This window comes from Cygnus olor, chromosome 14 (assembly GCF_009769625.2).
Source record: "Cygnus olor isolate bCygOlo1 chromosome 14, bCygOlo1.pri.v2, whole genome shotgun sequence".
In the NCBI taxonomy this organism is placed as follows: Eukaryota; Metazoa; Chordata; class Aves; order Anseriformes; family Anatidae; genus Cygnus; species Cygnus olor.
This window is the reverse complement of record NC_049182.1, coordinates 2,633,335-2,655,076: the sequence shown is the minus strand read 5'-3', so window position 1 is coordinate 2,655,076 and position 21,742 is coordinate 2,633,335. Positions and strand designations below refer to the sequence as shown.

The window sequence follows — 21,742 nt, the reverse complement described above, 5'->3', positions numbered from 1 at the left end:
TTTTAGAGGTGTGAGGTCTGTACAAATCTGGCATGTAAATGCTTGTAGAGGTCTGCCCTAGCATCGGTTTTGAAAATGCTGAGCTGCTGGAGTGAATCACGCTGACACACCGAAAAGCAACCCAGCCCTCCTTCTCATCCCCACCCACATAATGAAGAGAGCCATTAATTTTAATCTGCCACATCGTGAACTGTGGTCCCCTGGGAGCTGCTGCATGCTCATCTCTGTGGGAGCAGAAAGCCACAGGGCAGGGGGGGTAGAGAGCAAGTACCAGGAGCTGCTTCAGCCATGCAGTAAAACCAACCCCGAATCCACAGCAGAACGTCGTCCTGGGGAATGTTTAGCTTATAGAGACACCATGAACTGTAAAAGAATATGGGAGCTCTCCTATTGCATCCTGAAGAAGTCCATTGCTGGGGTAATTTAGTTCTTGATTTTTTATTTTATTTTATTTTATTTTATTTTATTTTTATGTCCTGGCAGTTTCCCTCTTTCCCAAATGGGAATGACATCATTATTGTAATGTGTTATAAAAACACAGGGGCAACCACCCCAAAAGCTGTAGCCTTGTTAATCAATATTTGGAGACACGCATGTCTTGTTAGAACTACAAGCTTAGCCACAAAAAATATATTAAAAAAGACATTTTTCTTCAAGAGCTAAGCCAGCAACACATGATCATAATGAAATGAATAAGTATGGTAATTGGATATTGTATCACGTTGTATGGCTTTAATTTAAGACAACAAGTAGCAATTCAATAACATAGAGGCTGCTATTGCTTTTGAAACACTTTCATGCCTGAAGGATAAGTGAATATCTTAAAATAATTGTGGATTATTTCTCTCACAGTACCTACAGGAAAGGAGCAGAAAAGTCTGGGTTTTACAAGAGCCCAGTACCTGGTCCGGGAAGGATCAGGAATGTGGTGTAATGAGGGAGGGACAGACCAAGGCAAAATCTCTGGCTGGGACAGTCACCCAGTAGGGCTCACATGGTCACACGTGCCGTACTCCTCCAAGTCCAGGCAGTGTGCAGGCTTTGAAGAACAGGTGTTTTTGGTTTTTTTTTCGTTTTTTTTTTTTTTTTTTCCCAATTTGCTTTGGAAACATAAATGATTGCGAGCAGCACTCTGCACTGCTATTATTTTCCTAGCAAACCTGAATACTTGTGCTGGTATTCAGCTTGGCACTGGTACGTAATCCACTTTGGGTTCAGATTTTCTATGGGAGCTTGCACTTGCACCATATTCATCGCTTCTGTGAGAAAATGGATGGATAGTGGGAAATTATTATTTTTTTTTTTCCTCCAAGAGATGACTGTCCAAGCTTGTGGTGCAGCCATTATGGCCTGCAAAAGTACAACCACTACTGGCACGATACCTTCTTCTTTTATGAAAGGATGCAGAATATTTGCATTAGGTAAGGAATGGATGAGATAAAAATGAAGCATATTTTCTAATAGTTAATATGTGTGTAAGACAGAGTGAGGAATAAAGGGAAGAGAGTGTTCATATTTTGTATTTAAGAGAAATCTGTATGAGTGAAGGGTGATGAAAAAGGAGTCCAAAGTCCGAAAATGTACAGCATAGCCAGCAGGTTGGCACCAACTTCTCCAACAGCTGTGCCTCATCGCCACCTGTGAGATGCACTCACATTGCTGCCAGTGCCTGTTTCTGCTGCACGGCATCACTGCCCTCGACGCATGTCCATCACACGTCCATCATCACCAGACAGCGCCGTGGTGAGGTCTCCTCAACCGCTTCCTCCACGCACCTGAAATGAGGACGACAGGCTGGGACGCTAGAAGCGATGCATTGGATGGATGAGGCTTGATATAAATAAATTAGCCCCTGTATTGCTTCAGTTAATGATGCTGTTGATGATGACAAGCCAAGGTAAACTGGGAAGGCTCACCTTTCCTGATCAGGAGCTCACATCAGGCTTTTTAGGTCTATGAACTGGAAAATTAATATGAGGTTTTACAACCTCTTGTTGTGCCTGTATGTGGAGGGCTGTGATACGCTCCTCAGAAGTACATAATTTTAAAATTGTGCTTTAAAAATATTGATTTCTTCCAAAGAACTTTTTATGTCATATTAATGACTTCTGCCACACACTTTATATAAACTTATAAGTCATCTTTACAGAAGGATATGATATTTTATAACGTCACATTTAGGCAAATACTCCCCCAAACATCTTTAGAACAGTGTGAAAACTGTTGTTAACATATGAGCTATTCACTCGCACACACAAATCTACATTTGGGGTTGTTTTTTGGTACCCTGATGGGCTACTGCAGCATTTTGTTTCTCTCTCAGTCTCAGTATACCATAATTTTAATTGAGAATAGTAAGTTATCATGGTAATTTGAAATATTCTCAGGTAGAAATTTACAAATAGCAGGAGGGGATCAACATTGATTGTTGCTCACTGCTGGGAAAGAGGCCTGGGAAGATGATGCTATCAGGAAGGCTGAAGAAAAACAAATTATATGTTGCATGTGAATGACAAATGTGCCAGAAAAAAAATGTAGAAAGGTATCTGCTTTTTCCAAGGAAGAGGAGGGCAGCACAGGCACAAAGGAGAGCAGAAAATAACCTGTACAAGCTTGCCCTCATCCTCCTCTGATAACCTGTGCTTTTTCTAATATGTCATCTTGCAGCATGATTCTATCTCTTCCCCCAGTGATTATTTCAGTGACTGTCATGCCTAAAGCCAAAGGTATTCTTCTGTCTTAAGTGAAAAAGTACTGTGCACCTTGGTCGCAGATGTTCCTGATGTGTGCTTCACTCTGGATTTCTAACATTATTAATTTTCGTGCCTTGCAAAAATATCCACATCTTTTTAGCATGTTATGAAAAAGAAGGGACCAACAGCTGACTGTTAATGACATATAGTTCGTTAGTCCACTCTCTACCCAGCTGGCTCATGTCTCTGGCTGTCCCCGATATTCCTGTTTTTAATTCTTCTGCTGCTGGACCAGAAGGGGAATTAAACTTTTCAGAATTTTCCCCTGACTTCTGAATAACATTTAGGTTTATTTCTCATTCTTACAGTTGTATGTATCCTGTACTCTTTACAGGAAATTTTTTCTTTCACCTCTCTTCAGTGCTCCCCATACCATCAATGTTTGGTGTCTCCCTTCCTGTTGTACACAGAAAGTAAGGAGACTGCCTTGTTGTTTGCAAAACCCTGGATTATTGGTTTCCTTCTTCCAATGATTTTCTAATGAACAAATGCAGTGTCACCAGAAAAGCTTTGCTTGGCTGCAGTCACTATTGTGAGTCCCGTACGCCCGTCAGGGTCTCCGTAAGGATTTGCTCTTCTCACTATCTCCTGCGATAATCCACATTTAGCCTTTATCTTCTGGAGGTGTTTTTGTTGAGACTGTCAGAGACTTTTTCAAAGTCAATAAAGTTAATGATGATGGGCGCACAATTCTCTGAAACCATCTTGTTTTTCCTTTAGCTGCTGTGTGTCTCTGATTTCCTCTGCGATAAAATTATCCTCTTACCACGTTTTGTCTGACGGTGACGGTAAGCCTGAACCGCAGTGATTGTTACAATCTGTCAGATCACGATAATTTGGCAGTTTGGCAGTTAAAGCCTTTTTCCAGTTGTTTGTTTCTTTCCTGCCTCTCTGGGTTCACGTTTGCTTGTTTAACAGCCACACAGTTGTTTTCTTACATCCTACCTTTAAGTGCTATTTTGCCAGCTCCAAAAGATTTCCTCTCCACCCTGCACCTTTCTGGAGAAGCTTCCTCCATGGCCAACGGTGCTGATAGCAAGGTGTGTGGGGGGATTGTGTGCACACTCTTGTCTGCACGTGTTGTCCTAGGATTTGGTCTGTGAAGACTCTCCTGCAAATAATATTTGGCTCATTCTTTATCCACAGTGTTGGTATACGCCATAGGTAGTTGTCCCCTATTCGTAACAGTGCTTTAGTCTCATTTTTTGGATATCATCTTCTGCCTGTTCACGTTCTTTTTCTTGCATTCACTCTGTTTTCTTTACCTCTGTACTTGTGGCTCACAGGATGTGTCTGATCTTCTCCAGGACTACAGAGGAGAGGCAGCAGGTTCCGCACAGCCCGATGCAGGGGAGGCCGGTCCCAACAGGACGCCTGCTGCTGCAACATCCCTGCAGACAAAAACGATTTTTATGTGCTGCACTTCGCTAACATTTGCTTCAGCCCTGGAATCTACGCAGGGATGAGTTACTGCTGTTCTTTGGGTAAGTTTTTCCCATCCCACATAATGTCCATGGTGCCAGGACGCTGTTCAGCACTTTGGTTTCTTGCCCCTCTGCTCCAGCGCAGCAGGAGGCAGTTGTGGAGTCTGTCCTCTGGGTGGCTATGCTGCAGTGTTGTTTCTTTTCCCATTAACTTGAGATTTAGGCAGGTTGTTATAGTCTTTTTTTCCAGGGTCAATGGTATAGATTCCTTTTTTGAGCGATTTTTTATCGATGTAAACGAACACTTATAAGTAGTACCCACATTTGTCTATTCACTGACTATAAAATGGAGTCCAGCATCTTATCTCATTTTGTGAACTCAGCACCTGACTGATACTTCAAACGGTCAAAAACCACTAAGAAAAAATCAAATTGGAATTTCCTTCCTATTTTAAGCTTGTACTTGTAGTTCCTTGATTATTCTGGATGTCTGTGAATGCAAATGGGTAGTCAGACATTTTGATGCTTATTAGCACACACTGGTCTACTAATTTCATGCAAATTCTTAAACCTGTGTGGGAAGATTAAACACTAATCTTAGTGTCTAAAGTGCTACTAAAATAGTAGCAGCTGTGTTTTTATATGCTGGGGTATGTGCCTGATTTTTTTTTTTTTTTAATAAGTAGAGAATATTCCTATTGAGAGAACTGTGTAATTTGAACCCCCTTTCATCCTTTTTTTTATTATTTCAGGAAGTAACATTTTGGTACATCACTCAGAAAATAACTCAGAGTTGACCTAGCATCACTGTTAGGCAGAGATACAGGCTGATCTGAATGGGAAACTCTATGGGATCCTCTCCTAAAAGATCCACAGAATGTATTTTTTCTGGAATGAGAAGTGAGCAATGGAGAAATGCATCTGATAAACTGCTTGTTATGGCTGAGAGTGCCACTTTGGAAATCATGACTGGAATGATATAGAAATATGTGCAGAAGAGTTTAAAAAATAAAAGGAAGGGGGACTGTGCTGGATATCCTGGTGCTGTGGAAGTCAATGTGCTTTTGGTACATCTTTTGCCCCTGTCACTTAATATTTTGTCCTTTATAGCAAGCTTTTTTTTTTTCTGTCATATTTTGATTTTGCATTATCAAGATGACTTAGCTCCAGAGAATTCCAAAGTTTATAAGAAACTTGAACAAGTTTCAAAGCTATAAATACACACAGAAACAAAAATACATAAACATCATTTTTTTTCTCGGCTAAAGCACATCCTCAGAGTGAGTTTCAGTAGCTTTATAAAAATTCTGGTAGAAATTGTTAAAGCAAGCAAAAACATCATTATTCTTCTGAAAAATATGAAACATGCTGGTATCTAGGCAGATACCTCTTTTGTTTAAAATTCACCAACCAGCCAAAAACACAGAAAAAAGGTCCTTAGAATAGTCTTGGCTTGTGACGGTCGATCTGCTTTTCTGCTGAAAGTGATGAGGCCTTAAATGTGACTGAGGATGCGATTTTGTCCAAAGTAGGTCAAGGGAAGAAAATCTTTATTGTCTGCCTACATCCTGTCTCATTTCTGGAATAAGAGAGACCAATGAGAAACACCAGCTTGTGGCCCAACAAATACAATTATTGTGCACTGTGTCTTCATTTGGATGCCACGCTCAGTTAATAACCAGATCTCTGCCATGCTTCTTTATTGCTTAGGCTGAAGGAGAAAGTAATTAAACTTAATAGGTATTGCCCTTGCTTTAAGGCCGCTATACATTTAAAGTTCCCAGCAAAAGTAATTAATACTAATAGAAGTCATGAGTCCCAAACAAAGGCATTTGTAAGCCAAGTAATCCACAACAACTAATTTTTTTAATAAATTATTTATATTCTTGTACATCTGTAAGAACATAAACTTCCTGCTTCACGGGGTTCTTTCTCCCATATTCAAACATGTCGTAAGCTTTCTTTTTTCAGTCTGTGAAAGCCCCTTCTCCCATAGGATTTCAAGAATTTCATGATTTTTTTTTCAAGAAAAGCTACAAACTCAGACATGTAATTTTCTATCTGAAAGTTAACACCTCTAATTTGAAGGCAAACAAGAATTTTAAACACATATTTCTGAGTTGTAAGTTCTAAAACCAGTGGACAAGCACTGGGCACAGCCAACTGGCCACAGGACTCTGATATTTCACAGCCAGGAGAGATTTATGCTGTTATTAGAAATATAATGATGATGTCAACATCTGAACACAGCATTGATATCAAGTCAGCAGTGGCACGAGCGCAGCTAGTTGAACTCCTCAAGAAAGCTATCAGTGCCGTGTTCAGATGTAGCTGTAAGAACTTTGAATCATGATAGACAAGGTTTTGCTTAGAATTAGTGTCATGTTTTCCTATCGTAAATCATTTTCTACTTACCTGCCAGTCAAGCTTGGCGTGGTTGGCTGCTGCATGGGAACAGATCAATTTCTGCATAAAACTGAGAGAGAAATTACTTCTAATTGTTTTCTGGGGGAGCCATTAGATCATCTACTTGAAACCTAAGCCCGTGCAACCTTGGTGTATTTCCATGAATAACCAGTTTCAATACTTCAGTGACCCAATTATTTTAGTTCTCAAAAAACCGAACAAGTAACTTCAACTCTCCCCAGCTTCCCAAGGACAAAAAGCCAAGTACCCACGTATATTCTCTCTACTGTCAGGATCGTTGTCGGCCGGGTGCAGAACTCCCTCCTCAGGCAGGCTGGCTAGTGCTGGGCAGGAAGAGCAACCCCACAAAATCATGCAGCGAGGAGGGGAAAAATCTTCTCATAGCTTAAAAACTCCGGGTGGCCAGAGGTGAGACAGCTGCCTTGGGTTACAGACTTTGGTCAGTGCCAGGAAGCTGTGCTTCTTTTGAAGCTGAGTTTGTCCAGCTCCCATCCACTAATTGTCACTATACCTTTTCCTTAATGTCACCTTTTCCCTGATATCAAACGTCCCCATCTGTAAGTGTGCTAGCTATTAATGTGTGTTTGTCCTTAGGCCAACTCAGTGAGCTCATCTCCGTGAACCCTACACATAAATAAGGTGGGTTTTATTTGTCAGTCACTGTGTCCTTCTTGTGATTTCTTCCCAGTATTTCCACATTCATCCTGAAATGTGGATCCAGAGACTGGGCACAATATTTTGCAGTGGTTTTGCCCATGTTGCCCTAGGAGGCAGTATTACCAGTAGCTGAATGCTTCCCATCTGTTGGGCTTTTCAGGGAACTGGGTAAGGATTGTCAAGCCCCCACTGGAGAAAATGTAGTGACAAATGCCCTTAATGTTATTTAGGGTAATATGTTCTCTCTGTACGGATATTGACAAAAAGGCCATTAAAAATTGCTAAGCATCAAGAAGGTTACTGAAGGAAAGCAAAGATCTATTGATTTCTTTCTTTACAAATATTCTATTTATCCTATTTAGCAATTGAAGTTTTGCAGTGGTATCTCTTGTGAGGGCAATTATCAAACCAGTGGAATTACATGGCCAGGAAAATCCTATGGAGATTTGTAGAAGGAGAGGGAGGGAGCTGAGGGGCTCCATCGTCTCTCTTTGATGTCCGAGTGCCTGATTCAGGCACTGTGGCCATGAGAGCCCCTACTGCTAGGTGTGCAATGAAGTGTCCTCATTTCCCCGCGTGTGTGCGTGTATGGACCCCCGCTGCATAAGAAACGAAAGAACAAGACTTTCAAGATACATCCTGCAGAGTAGGACAAGATATCATCTTTGTTTTCTGCTTTTCATCTGGTATTACCACAGTGGAGTCTGTTCTCATTTTCCTCTTTTCTCCCATGGTTTAACACCGAAACTCAGTTTAGGATCTTTGCAGTGTGCTTTGTGTGCTCGCTTTCCTCCTGTCATTTTGAAGCAGCTGGTGATCTTCTATACCACTAGTTTTGTCTTTTTAATGCTGGAATAGGCATGATAAAGATTCAATATGACTTCTTGTTTCTCTTTTTTTTTTCTTCCTTTTTTTTTTTTGAGCAAATGGATGGAATCAAAACAGTATCTCTAATGTCACAATTCACTGAAATATGTAAAGAAAGCTCCTGAGGCAGCTCTAAGCACAGTCCTGCAGAAAACTCTCTAGATCTGTTCCCAGAGATTACAGAACCTGATAAGATGGTGACAGTAAGTGTACACAGAAGCATTTCCTTCCCGCTCCTCTCATTTCGCATTCTTCCAGAGCAATGGAGATTGAAAGAATCTTGATCTCGTGGTTTCCAGGCTGCTGGCATATCTGTAAGAGTAAAACCAATGGAAATTTTTGAGCGCGATCTTGGTTTGCTCAGGAAGGAAAAGGTCTCAAGGGAAAACAAACGGACCAGGAACGTGACTCCTGGGGGTCACTGGCTCTGCTCCACGGCCACCCCTGCCTGCTCCAGCCCCAGCACTGGCTCCATGGCAAGCTGCTGTGCAGCGTCTCTCCTACAGTTTGTTTTCTCCTTAGATGACCAATGTCAGCCCAATTCATTCCTAATATAGTATAATCCTTTCATTTTTAAAGACTTGTCTCTTTATTGAGTTGTTAATTAGCTTTAATCATGCAGACCTTTGTTCCGTCTCTGTTCCTGCTGTCTGACAGATCACTTCAGGGCCTCTCCTCCGCTTCCATCCTCGTCTGGGGTCTCCGTCTCTCTGCTCTGCCTCCTCTGCTTTTCCTCATAGCCCAAAAAAACTTCACCCTGCTTTTAATATCTCTGCTGGCATTTTGCTTGATGATCCTATTACACATTTCTTGAAGCCCTTTTCACTCAAGATACTCAGGGCTTTATCGGCATCAATTAATTTCCAAACACCTCTGTTTTATCATGCAGATTTTACACATGGGTAAACCAGGGCATGGAAAAGTCAGCCAGTTTGCTCAGCATCACAGTCAGAAGGAGCACATTTTAAAAAGTGCCGTGATCTTCGGTGCTGCCAAGCATTGACAGTGTCTGCAGACTTCATTTGTAGTCCTAAGTGGCAGAAATCAAACCGCAGTAGATTTAATATCCATGCGCTCATCCATTTCCTATGTGTTGATGTGAAAGAAGCATCTCTGTTGGTCTGTGCGTTTACAAAATGCATAGTTGAAGTTAGCGTGCTATTAATCTGAGTACTTCAAAGATGAGCTAAGGAGAGCAGGATAATATTTAATCTCCTTAGATAAATAGCAGTGTCCCAAGCATGCAGTGCTGTAAACATTTAAACATCAGGAAAACCACTCTTATCGTATCAGTTTGGTCTCTTCTGCTTCACCTTGTTCAAAGGAACTTGAACGCATTTATCATGACTGAGTTGAAATTTGCCACTTCAGTACCAAATCCTTTAATGGCTTTTTCATGTGACCAGCGCTGCAGGGGTCTTGTTTTGATGTTCAACAAGAAAGACACACAAATGTAAATGCCATGCTCCTGACTCTTACTTATTCTTTTAAACTGAATTCATGAGTTTTCTCGTCAATACAAATTAGATAAATAGCTGGAAGAACTTGTTAGCTTATTTCTGGTGTGGTTGTTGTTGTTGTTTGTTTGTTTGTTTTTAGTTCGCTGGACTTGATTATGCATTTGTTGACAAAGGGAAGGGAAAGGCAAAAATCCATCACAATTATGCACATTTTGCTGCAGGGCTTGAAAGGGCAATCCAGAATTCAGATGATAAACTAGTTAAGCAGATAGATTAAGAAATGGCGAGGAAACCAAGTCCCTGCTTTTAAACCATCAGGCAACTGCTTAGGCACTTGCTCTAAGTATATCATCAAATTGAACAGTAAAAGATTCTCCTCTCCTAAAATGCCCAGCTAACACCCTGAGATGACCAAAAGACGTTTTCCTTTGGCTTTAGCCTATGCTTGGCCAGATGTGGTGGAGTAGGGTGGGTAGGTGACTGCACGAGGCTTGAGCAGAAGTCAGGCCTGTTCCCCTCTGTGTCTCCCTGCTTGAAGGCAGTGACGTGTGGGGATGAACTGCAGCCGGTGGGGAGCACAAGGAAGACACACCATGAAGTGACACGTACAGAAAGGAGTGAGTGGGGAGGAGGCATGAGGTTTGGGAACCTGGGTGCTGCAGAGAAGCAAGGAACAGCAGTTCATCCTTCTCAGTTAGAAGTAAACAAACAAATAAATAAATAACTGTGGCTAGCCAGCTTTATTCTTACAGCTAACTACTTGTTTGCAAATAGTCAGCACTTGCCTATTAAAAAGTAATACGCGGCAAATCTCGTCCCAGTGTGGCACTCAGTTAATGAGCTCGTTCACCAGAGGCTTCACGGTGTGGTCAGGAAAATGTTCCCCAAATAGGACTCTTATGCAGGGGGAGAAGGAAGTTCATGACAATTAATTTCTCTCCGATTGTTACCCCGCCCGACCACTTGTAGTGCATGACACCCTCCTAGCAACTGCTGCTTTTCCTCCTGAGCTTTCCTCAGCTCCTCACGCGGAGCGTCTCCCCTCATTTCAAAGCTTGTGTCAAGGTCTAATGAGGAGGGTGGTGATGACTGAGGCAAACCCTGGGCTTGGAATCGCTCAATGGAAAAGCCATGTGCTCATCCATACATATTTGATACATCAGTTCTAAAAATAAAAGGACTGTTTTATCTAAGAACAATACGTTTTCCAGTGTAAGTCAGAAATAAATCAGATGACTGCTATTTTGAGCTGTCATGCTCCTTTGACTGCAGGCTAATTTTCCTAAGCAATATCTACTGGAAAAAAAAAAAGAAAAAAAAAAGGGAAAGAAAAAGGAAAAACTGATTGTCAGCTTGTTGCATTCTTGCAGCGATGTGTTAGGGTGTTGGGGGTAGCCTGAAGGGAACAACGGGTGTTGCAAGTCCTATAACATCAGCTTGAAGGACACAGCAGAGCCTTGGAAAATAAAGATAAAGGGACCTGCTTTCCCATTTTTCAGGAGCAAAGCAGTGGCCTCCCCTATGAGACGAGGCTTTCTTCACCAGGCTGTGCTGAGCTTTTGTGTCTCGGAGCTGCAGGAAATGGCAGGGGGCTCCTCCGCCGCCCCCCCGGCAGCGCTGGGCAGAAGCCTTGGAGCCTGCAGGCTGCGGTGCTGCCCCACCGCACTGCGGAGCTACGGGGTGCGCGGTAATTAAAAGGATTTATCTCCCCTTCCCAGGATCCTGCCTACCCTGGCAGAAAAACATTCCTGCTGAAATGATCTAAACGAAATGGGAAGGAAAGGGAAAGCTTTATGCGCTCTGCGTTGCTCCTCAGAGGCAGGCACTGCCATTTTTCCTGGGTGAAAGTGAGCTTCGCTGGTCTGAACATCAGAAGCTCGGGTTGAAGCTCTGCATTAAAATGGTTTCATAAAGCAACCTGAATTAGGGGCCGGATCCAGCCTTTTCATCGTGCAGGACACTCTGTGTTTTTTCTCTCTCTGCATGTATGCGTGCCCTTGTATTTTTCTTGTAATTGTTGGGACAGGCTTTCTCTCGTACTATTTTCCCTCAGCTCGTAGATATCTTGTAATCTATCTCAGCCCACATAAAGGCCCTCTTTCATGCTTGCTGTTCCCATAATGATGCCTTCTGTTATGCAGGAGCTACTTTCTATCCGCTGTTGTATTCTACCCTTTGTGGAAGAATTGATATTGTTCATTTGGCTGTCGCGCGCCGCTATTAGGGAATGTGAAGGAAGGGCTTCCTTTTTGAGGCATGGCTCCTGCTTTCTGAATAACAGAGCAATAGATGCAAGATCTTCCCTGCAGTAAGAGAAAAGGAGGAGAGCACAGAAACAGCATCATCTTCCTGCACGCCCTATGTGTTTCTACTAGTCCTGAGTTCCCTTCGCCTACGTGAATGCAAAGGGCTGACCTGTGCCTTTGTGTGCACAAACAATGAATGCAGATATTTCTGGTAACAGGAGCTTTTTATTATTATTATTATTAATTTATTTTTTTAACCGTTTGGCACATTCCTCCTCGGTTTGAAATCTTAGTTAAACCTCCATTCTTGATTATTCCACTGCAATTTTGTATAGACAAAAAGAAAAGGTATAGCTTGTAGGGGCTAGCTGGAACTGCAGAGCTGAGAGAGAACAATCCGGGAGTGACTGGTGTGCGGTGGAGAAGGTTGCTAGACAGGGCTGTAAATTATGTCATGTGTGGTTCATCAATTATATAGATAAAACTGTGAAGGAGAGTGGTTTGTCAGAAAAGATAAGAAAAGAGGGACTGAACCTAGATATATGTCCTGTGCTGATGATCTGGTCGTTTTTAGAAGTGAGAGGAGTCACTTGTAGAAGCCACTTAATAAATTTAATGACTATTGGAAGGGACAGGATAAAAAAGGGCTAAGATAAAATGTTAAGTATGCTTGCAACTGCAAAATCAGTGCCACTTTGCTAAGTTTGCTAATGACTGTAGGTGTGGCCTGGACACAAAGCAAAGATCAGGGTTACCTTCTTCTGAATGAAAGGGGAAGGGGCCCCATTTTGGGACCACGCTCAGGCGAGGGCTGGGACATCACCCGAAATCTTTTGTGCTCATCCCAGTCTGGTTTCTCAGGTGACTGGGCTGCAGATGTGGCAAGGTCAAGCACGCCCCTGGGGTTATATGTGCTTCCAGACGTGAACAGGCACAAGAAAATTGTCTCACTGGGCATTTTTAACATTTCCTCTCTGTTTCACGTGGAAGGAGGAAGGAATAGGGAGAGAACAATATGAGCATCCAAGAAAATAGACATAAACCTGCTTGAGTATTGAAATAAGTGTGAGCTGGAGCTACTGGCATTTCTTCTATTCCCTTACCCAGGTGTTCACTTTACTCTGTGCCTGCTTTGCAGTGGGGGGGTGGCAAAGCCCCCCTTCCTCAAAGGCAGCTGTACAGAAAGTGGCAAACAAATCCCCCCTCTGGCTGTGGCCCTGCTAGCATTTAGAGCAGAGAATGAAATGAATTCCTATATGTCAATGACAGAAAGTCCTCTGAGCTGTATTAAAGACACACCATGGGCAGGTGACAATGACAAGGACAGTTTTTCTTCACTGTGTTGCTCTATGGCTTTCAGTAAAGGAAAGGTCCTTTGGGAAAACGATAAAGGAAAGCTAGCCTAAAAAATAAAATGGGGACTGGGAGGTGAAGAAGGGGAAGAGTGGAAAGTACAATCGTCTTTTTTGTTTTAATAGGTTGTCCATCAGGTCATCTAATAGTCTTATTTCTGTGTGCAATAAACTGTAAAACTCAAAACTCATGGATGGGATGGATGTGTTGTTTCACCAAGGCCCTACATGGGTCCTTAGCACTAAAATAAAACACCCCCCCTTTCAAAACCAGTCCTAATAACAGGTGATATCAATGCACACCAGTTTGTGGTTTTAACTGCCAAAAGATGGCAATTTCCTAATATAAAATAGCTTCCAAAGGCTGGAAAGTTGGAGTTTGCCAACATACTGTTACCATGAACCTCCCCTCTGCACTGGCTGCAGAATGTCACCGTCACCCAGGGCTGAATTAATTACATCCCCATCATCTCTTGACGACTGATGACTTTTAGAGCTCATGATGCTGAAAGCTGAACTCCTCCTGGTGGGCCACTGCATTTTGGAGTGCACTCGCCAGCTCACGGGAGAGTTCAGGGGGTGGGTTTTCATTAACAGAAAATATGTTAGACAAAATTCACCTCTGCTATGCATCTCCATGACTGCTGAAATTGTATCAGGTTACATCCTCAGTCAATTTTGTCCATTATTTGATTTTATAATTTGTATCAAGACAGTATTTTTTTTAAATTAAACCATTTCCGTTGTCCGTACCTATTTCTGGCAGGAGGCTTTCACACAACAAAGTTTACCTTTCATTTGTTCCCGTGTAATAACCCATTAGGTTTGCTGAGAAATACCATGTTTCTTATGCAATGTCAACACCTACTTCCATTTACTCTTTCTCTTCAGAAAACTCAGCGTGAATCCCAGATGCTGCAGTGTGCCGGTGTCCTTGACCCAGTGGAGTGCTATGAGAAAGTAATTAAAGGAAACAAATTGATGAGGATTTAGGGCTGGAAAAAAAGCACAGCTTTTTCTTTTCTTTTTCCTCATTGCAGTGGTGAGACTCAGTAGGCAAAGTGAGGTTGAAAGGTTTCCAGCTGGGTCACAGGCTCTGTGTTGGTACTTCCCAAAGGCCAGCGGTCTGAATAATTTCAGGAATGCTTAATTTTAATTTTCAAATCTACTTTTCATAGTTTGCATCATGTATTGATGTCCAGTTACAAAAAACAGAAAGCAAAACAGACCTCAGAAATTTCCTCTGTTACTGAATAAATTTCTCTCCTGGGGAGGAGATGGCAAGGTTAAACAGGAGAATCTTATCTGACATTTTTATCTAGGATCTTTACTGACAGAATCTACCAGCAAGTTGTTTCCATCTCTAAATCTTATTTTCAGATAAAAATCAACTGTATTTTGTGTGGAATATATCAAATTCACGAGATGCATTTCAGATACTTGAATAATTCAAGTACTGATTTTCACTAGAGCTCACATTTCCCTGATATAGTAACGCAGATGTTATGCTGTTAGCTTTAAATGATTTATTTCCATGTGTTAATAACACAATGATTCTGCAAGACTCTTCCAGTCTCTCTTAGTTAAATCTAGGGAACCCTAACAAGCTTCCACAGTACCAGCTACAAATAAATCCAATGCAAAGACAGACTTTTGCTGTTTCTTTGGAAAATAACTCTTGCTGAAGGGTTTCTTAGCCAGTAAGATGATTGGTGTAGATGACTTCCAAAAGCTGCAAAACTCATAGTTTCTGCTAGAAATACTCTTTTTTTTAATTGATATTTTGAACTTTATATTCCTTTATTTTATTTTATTTTATTTTAGGTTAAATAAACGAATCAAGCAGAGGCTCAACATCAACCAGTCCTGAACTTTGAAACTGCTGCATGTGTATTTACTCGGTGAGATCTGGGAGTCTTACAGAACCCAACTCGCCTTGCAAAATTTACTCAAACCAGCTAGAAAAGTTCTAACAAGTTTTCCCTTTTTTACATGCCTAATTGGAGCCATGCTTTTCAGATTCTTACTCACAGCTGGCTCCCTCTGATAGCTCCTGCTCTGGCTTGGTGGACCTGGGGCTGCTGCTGCGCTGAAGGTGCTGCGGGGTGGAACGGGTGAGGCTGCTCATCCTCCTCCATAAAGGGGAGATGGCAAATAGGGGCCTCTTGCTGGAACTGAAATCCGTTGCAGAATTTGCTAAGGGAGTCTAGGAAGGTTGGGTGTGATTTTGTCCCAGGCTGGAGCGGTTTGTCAGAGAGCTATGGCAAGCCATGCTGGGATGTTGGAGACACAGAGTAGGGGAGTGATCTCTGGTGGCAGAAGAGTTCAGGTGAGTCCTTGGGTTTTCTGTATAGTGAGCAGCTGCGCTAATCCAATGAGCCTGAGAGCTGCTAAACACCAAGTATGTGTGAATGAAAAACAGACAAGCAGTTAGGGATCCAGAAAGTGAGGGCTGGGGCTGCAGCTGGAAAATAAAATGCTTTGTGGGTTATCTGAAGAGCAGATGATGCTGTGCTAGCTCACCTCACCTCAGTGGTGGCAGGAGCTGTGTGCTGAGGGCACTTTTGTGGCTGTATCTTGCATGCATCTTTGTGGGTCTATCTCATATGTATTTTTGTGGAAAGCCATGGTAGCAGTAAGCAGGGAGCCTCCGCAGTAAGCTTGTTCCTCCTATGTTCAAGAACTGTGTTTTCTGTCCTTGCTCTGTAACGGGCAGTTTGGGGTGAAGTAGGTGGAGGTTTTGGAGATGGATTGTGGACAGTTGAATCCACACAGAATAGCTTCCTCCTCTAAGTTAGAGACCTCTTACAGCCCCCTTTTTTCCACAAAAATGTGGCATTTCTGATCCTAACCTCCTGCCATGAGGCTCGTGGGGATGGATGAGAGTTTGGATAATATGAGATTTGTCAAAAAAGGTAATGGAAGAAGGATGGAGACTCTTAAGTTGTAAATAGTTTGGGTAGAGAATAAATACCGCAGAACTGTCTGTTATAAAAATTCTTTACTGACGTTAATAAGACTTGGAACACCTGGAGAGGAGATAACTATTACAGATAAATGATCAGTGCTTCAAATGACGTAGTACAAATCAGTGTTTGTTTTGTGTATGCTTGTGGGTTTTGTTGTTGTTGGTTTTTAAGTTTAACAGCATAAAGCAAAGCAGTTGGTGTGTAGGTGTCTGAGCAGTGCTGTTTGTGCACCTTACTTTCAGATGTGTCAGGTTAACTTTTGTGTTTTTTTTTAAGGAAGAGTCCTGTGCAGCCTGCTCCAAAGGCACTCTGTCAGTCAGGGATGCAATTCAGAGCAGGCCCCAGGAGTCTGCTCTGCTCGGCCTCTGCAATGTCATCCCCACCCACTTTGGGACTTGTTCTAAATTGTCAGAAATACTATATTTATAATGTATAATTTATGTTTTTAATATGATTTAAAAGCTGAAATATTGCTTCTACTGAAGTCTGGGGTTGAAAAGTCCCTTGGGCACTTAAGCAGTTAACATTGAACAAAATGTGCGTAGTGAAGAGGTACCGAATTGCGTCAGCTCAGTTCCCTGGTCACTGGATTTCTCCTGGTTCAACCGAAGTAGCACAGATTGTGTTTTTTAGAATTTTCTCCAGTTCATTTTTTCATTAGTTTGTTTTGGATTTGAGCCCATAAAAGTCCCCACAGAATGTAAAGTTGGATCGCACAGCTCTTTATATTGAATTTCTGTTCCCGTTTTTTGGGCAGGTAAAAGGAAGCTGTTAATCACATGCCTAAAGACACATCAGTAAATGCAAAATTTAATATGCACGTATTTCTATGCAATTGCATTGAATGTTGTGTGTACTGACAGACCCTCATAAAATTGGTGGAGGGAGGAGTTGTTTTATGCTGCTGGGATGTATCAAGGCAAAACTGCTTTGGAGTGAAACCCCAGCCTGACCACAGATGTGGCACAACACACTTACTTCACTGGAAGACCAGGGGCTGTTATCTTGAACTGCAGACTTTGTTCTGCATTCCCCAGAGTCCTATATAAGTGGGTGAGTGGTTATCTTTCATTTCAGAGGGATCTGTTATTTTCCACCACCTGTGGCCGGGAGCATGGGCCTGGCTGAGGAGGCTCTGGTGCCAGAGGACACAGCCTCTAGGTCCCTCCTACGCACACATGGTGTTGGCTGGGAGAAGCAGGACTCGTCCTTCAGTACTTTTAAAGACAGGTACAGCTTGTCTAAACCACTATCACACAGTTACTTATCTCCATCTGGCTCTATATTTTGAAGTCCTCATCTGAATGGTCCAGGATAGTGAAGGATGTCTGTTTTAGAGAGAAGTATGAATGGACATTTGAAAGCTAGATGGGATTTTCACTGCCTCTAACTCTGTTACTTTCCTACCTAAATCTCTAACAGTGAAATACTAAGTAAGGAGTAGCTGGATCTCCACAGTGGGACCCCATATATGAGTTTTGCGGCCTTTTGGCAGTAGCTCAGTGTGCTGGCCTAGAGAGTACAGGTACTGCCTGGTGGGCCTGTCACAGCATCTGACAGTCAGGTTGTGAATTTTACAGGATGTTCCTGTGGCCAGGAACAGACCCGATTAAAAATAGGAAGAACAGTTGTAATCAAGGTCTCAAGGATCAACAGATGACTGCAGCTCTAAGTATTAAAATTCCTTCTCTAATGGTCTTCTATGCAGGATTTAGGATGTGTCCTTAGGTTAAAGATTTTTGCATTCAAATCTCAAAATAGGCTAAATTGACTTTTTTTTATACACACTTCAAAGATACTTGGGAATACCCAGGGAAGACTGAAGTCCATGCGGTGGCTGCAGTGTATGTAGAGTCCTACAAAACAAATGTAGTGACTGGAGCCTATGAAAGGATGATTTGATAGAAAAGGCCTTGCATTAGGATTTCTAGATTAAATCTTTACCTCATTCCAGTCAGTCTGTTCCCTATTTGCTAAAATAGGATGGATGTTTCCATTTGTCAGGGGTGGTATTAAGAGCACAAAATCCAATAACAGTGAGTGTCTCAGATGCTGGTGATACAAACCGTTCAGCTATTTGTGCAGGGGGCTGCAGTTTTGTTGACTTTCTACAGCTAGTAAAATGGAAAAGTTGTCACCTCTTGCTGTTTGTTTTCCTTTCCTTTAAATTCACCATATGCAAAGAAGAATATTAGAATGACACCCTGGACAGGAAAATAATGATATTGCTTGTTCTTCTCTCTCTGCTTTAATTTTTTTTCACTTTCCTTTTGCTGGTGGTTTACTTTGTGTGCACATCCAAATTTTAGTAAGCATTTGTGCGAGACAATCAATAATGTGGCAGGAAGGAGAAAAGTAGAAATTATTGAATGCTAAAGCTTTTAAGAATTGTATTGACTTAGGAGGGCTCTCTGCTGCTATCATGGTTGTCTTCACCTCTGTTAGGAGTGTTTCACAGATTCATCCAGGTTGATATTGAGTGACTATCTCAATTCTTATACATTTGCATAAATCCAAGCTGTTAAATTTTTAGAACTTTAAGACACACACACACAATCTTCAGAAGATTTTTTTTTCAACCCCCTCATTGGGAACAGCTCCAAAACAAGTAAATATTTACTGATGTCTCTGAATCAAAAAGACAAATAACCCAGAACTGAATATCTTAAGTCAGACTTACAATTTTTGTTCCATTCCGTTGATTTAAGAACGAGCTAAGTAGAGCTGATGCTGAATATTTTCACTTCTGATGCTGTCAGTATTGGCAGACGAAGACAGTATTTTCTCCTGGGCAATAACACCTGTCATGGGTGGGGGTTCAGATCCATCCTCTGTGCCTCTGCTAGGCTGAGTTATTTGAAAAGTTCCTTAATGCTGAGACAAGCTTTGCTCACAGTGGGCTTTGGTACGACCATGAGTTAGAAGCTAGAAGTATTAAATTCTTAATTTAATACCCTAAGAGCTGCCAATATACTTGGCACTCTCTGAGGTCTGGCCCTGTTAATGTCCATAGTGCAGGAAGAACAGAGTAACTGGACTATGTGATAACAGCATCTCTTCTGCAAAAAGTCCATCCCGTCTATCAGGTGTGTGATACCAGTGGGTGACCCCACTGCAGGGACAGGTCTGTGGTTCCCCACCTCCTTCCCTGGGCACCACTGAACCACTTCAAATGGTTCAGCTCCAGAAAATAGGCAAAACGCATGGTCATCTACTTAGACTAATGGAAACTCAGCGCTCCTGCTAAGATTTTAGAATAGTTTAATTGTCTCTTGTATCTAGAAGACACTACTGCATTGTTTAATATTTGTATTTTTTTCCTCCAAGAGGCTCTCATGTTATTTTTCGGAGATTCTCCTAGTCCTTAAGTAACTCTTCTTGTATGTTCAACTTTGCTACCTTATTTTCCATATGCTTCTGAAATTTGTGCTGTTCGTTACAGTTCCCTAATCAAACTTTAAAGCATCTGTGTATTTAATGAGTAACACTGGCAGTCTTAACTATTCAGTATGGCTAGATGATGAAAACATTTAATTTTCTCGGTGAGAGATATGCAAGTCAAAGCTTCGCTTAAGAGTGGTGCAATTAAATTCAAGTGGTCTATAGTTTTCCCAGACAACAAGAAATTGTTTTTAGTTTTTGAATGTACATCTTCAGTGGTGAAAGTTGAGGCAACCAAAAACTAATCACAGCCTAGGAAATAGCTTTAAAATTCATGATCAGCCTTGTATACAAAGCTTCTTGCTATAGCAGATAATTCAGGCTTTTATGTTTGTCCTTTATTTCTTGAGCATTTGTAATGATTTATGACGTGATCGTTTAGGAGAGCATGCCCAGTTTGTTCCCAGATGCCTACAGCCTGGGCTTGGTCACGAACAGGACTTCTGTATGGAGCCTCAACATCCTGGTTTTAATGCTTTGATATCTTTTTTTAATTACGATCAGAAGAAGAAAAAGATGGAGCTGTCACCCTCTGAAGGTTCAACCTAATTTGGAAGCAGGAATAATAGCAACTTGAATTCAGGGGCCCATTGGTGCTCACCTGTAGTCGCAAGGCAGATATTGGAGCAGGTTTTTGCAGCCTGCTGGCCCAGGGCTTTGCAGTCCATTAAGTCTGCCTCAGAGCAGCACAGACCTGCTCAGGCTTTCCAAGGAGGATTTTGTTGTTGTTTAAGGGGCTGAGTAAATCAGTCGAATACCTCTGTGGCAAGAAGAGACTTACCTAAGGGAAAAAAAAATGCTGTTAGAGACTTCTGGATTCAGCCTCCACTGGATTGATCTTGGAGAAAAATTAGAGGCCTTGTACAAAAGCCTTAGTCTGATCAGTCACTGTCTTGTCCCTCTGGATGCTGAGGTTTCGCATTTACAGTAATGGCTTTGCAATGTGAAAACCCACCAGAATACAGATGAAACTCTTGATCTCATGCAGCGTGACCACCAGAGTAATATAACAATTATTACTACTTTAGCTAATAAATGGGTTTGTTATTGCTCTGTGACCTAACGAGGGAAACCTCCTTACTTGTTGCATTAGAGCTACTCAGGCAAAATTCACTGTGTTTTAATAAAAATGTGGAACCTTCTGTCTTGAAGAAAAAGCTGTTGTGGAGTGTCTGAATCCACCCCCCTGACCCATTGTGCTCCTCAAAAATCTAAGTGTTGAGATTGATGCCATCACTGAAAGTCAAGTCTTTGCCTCTGAGTGCTCGCAGCATGTTTGGGGCTTTGATTTGTTTTGGGGCTGTGCTAACCTGACACTGAGAGAAGAGTAATTAGCAAGTGTTGTTGGTAAAGAAGCAGTCCAGAGTGACAGAGGAGATCTGGCCGGTGCAGCCCTGAACCCCACTCGTTATCAAGAGTGATGACACTGCCTTCCACAACTGATGTGGCTCCGCACTGCTGCCAACATGACTCAGTTCCAGATCTGAAGGACCGTCCTGACTGTAGAAGATGGAAGATTGCTGCAAAATGTCAATGGGTTTTAAATCAAGGAAGTTGTATTTGCAAGGAAATCTGTTTTAATGACTAGCATCCAGTAACATATGGTCGTGGATTTGTCAATAAGAAGCGTGTGAGTTCCTTTGGGGAATATTCGGAGAAGCTACTAATTGTTGATGAGAAGTGGTAGGACTTTTGATTAAAGTGATTAAAGTAATCTTCTGATGGAGTAATTGTCCATTTGATAGGAGTCCTTCGGACTCTGTCCCACTGCTGCCATTACAGTAAGCACAACTGTTTGCTGTGCTGATGGGGGTTGATGCTTTGTGGATCACAGTGCTTGAAATAAGATCTGTACTGTAGTGAAGCTGTAATTAGTTGACAGTGGATTTTTCTCCCCCTTTTTGTCTTTTTTCTCCTGCTTCTCTTGGAGTGTCTTGTTTTTATTATAATGCCAATTAAAAAACAATTGTGAGACCATGAAATAATTTTATGAAGTGAAGTTTTGTTTTCTGGCCAGCCTTAATCAAAACCCTAAATAAAGTTGTGCATCTGTTTTGTTTGGGGCTGATTCTAGTCTCTAAGGCAACTTTCTGCCATTGAAGCGTCCTCAAAGTGCTGGGGGTTTCAGATGTTCTTTACACTTCCA

General features: G+C 41.9%; 1 long non-coding RNA gene across 2 annotated transcripts in view; it reads left to right on the top strand.

The window, feature by feature from the left end:
* Positions 1 to 21,742, top strand: part of LOC121078164 — a 120,883-nt gene that overhangs the window by 59,291 nt on the left and 39,850 nt on the right. For both annotated transcript variants that reach the window (XR_005824474.1, XR_005824473.1), the window contains exons 5-6: positions 3,474 to 3,541; positions 4,061 to 4,237. This is a non-coding gene — a long non-coding RNA (uncharacterized LOC121078164). The remainder of the gene's footprint in view (positions 1 to 3,473; positions 3,542 to 4,060; positions 4,238 to 21,742) is intronic.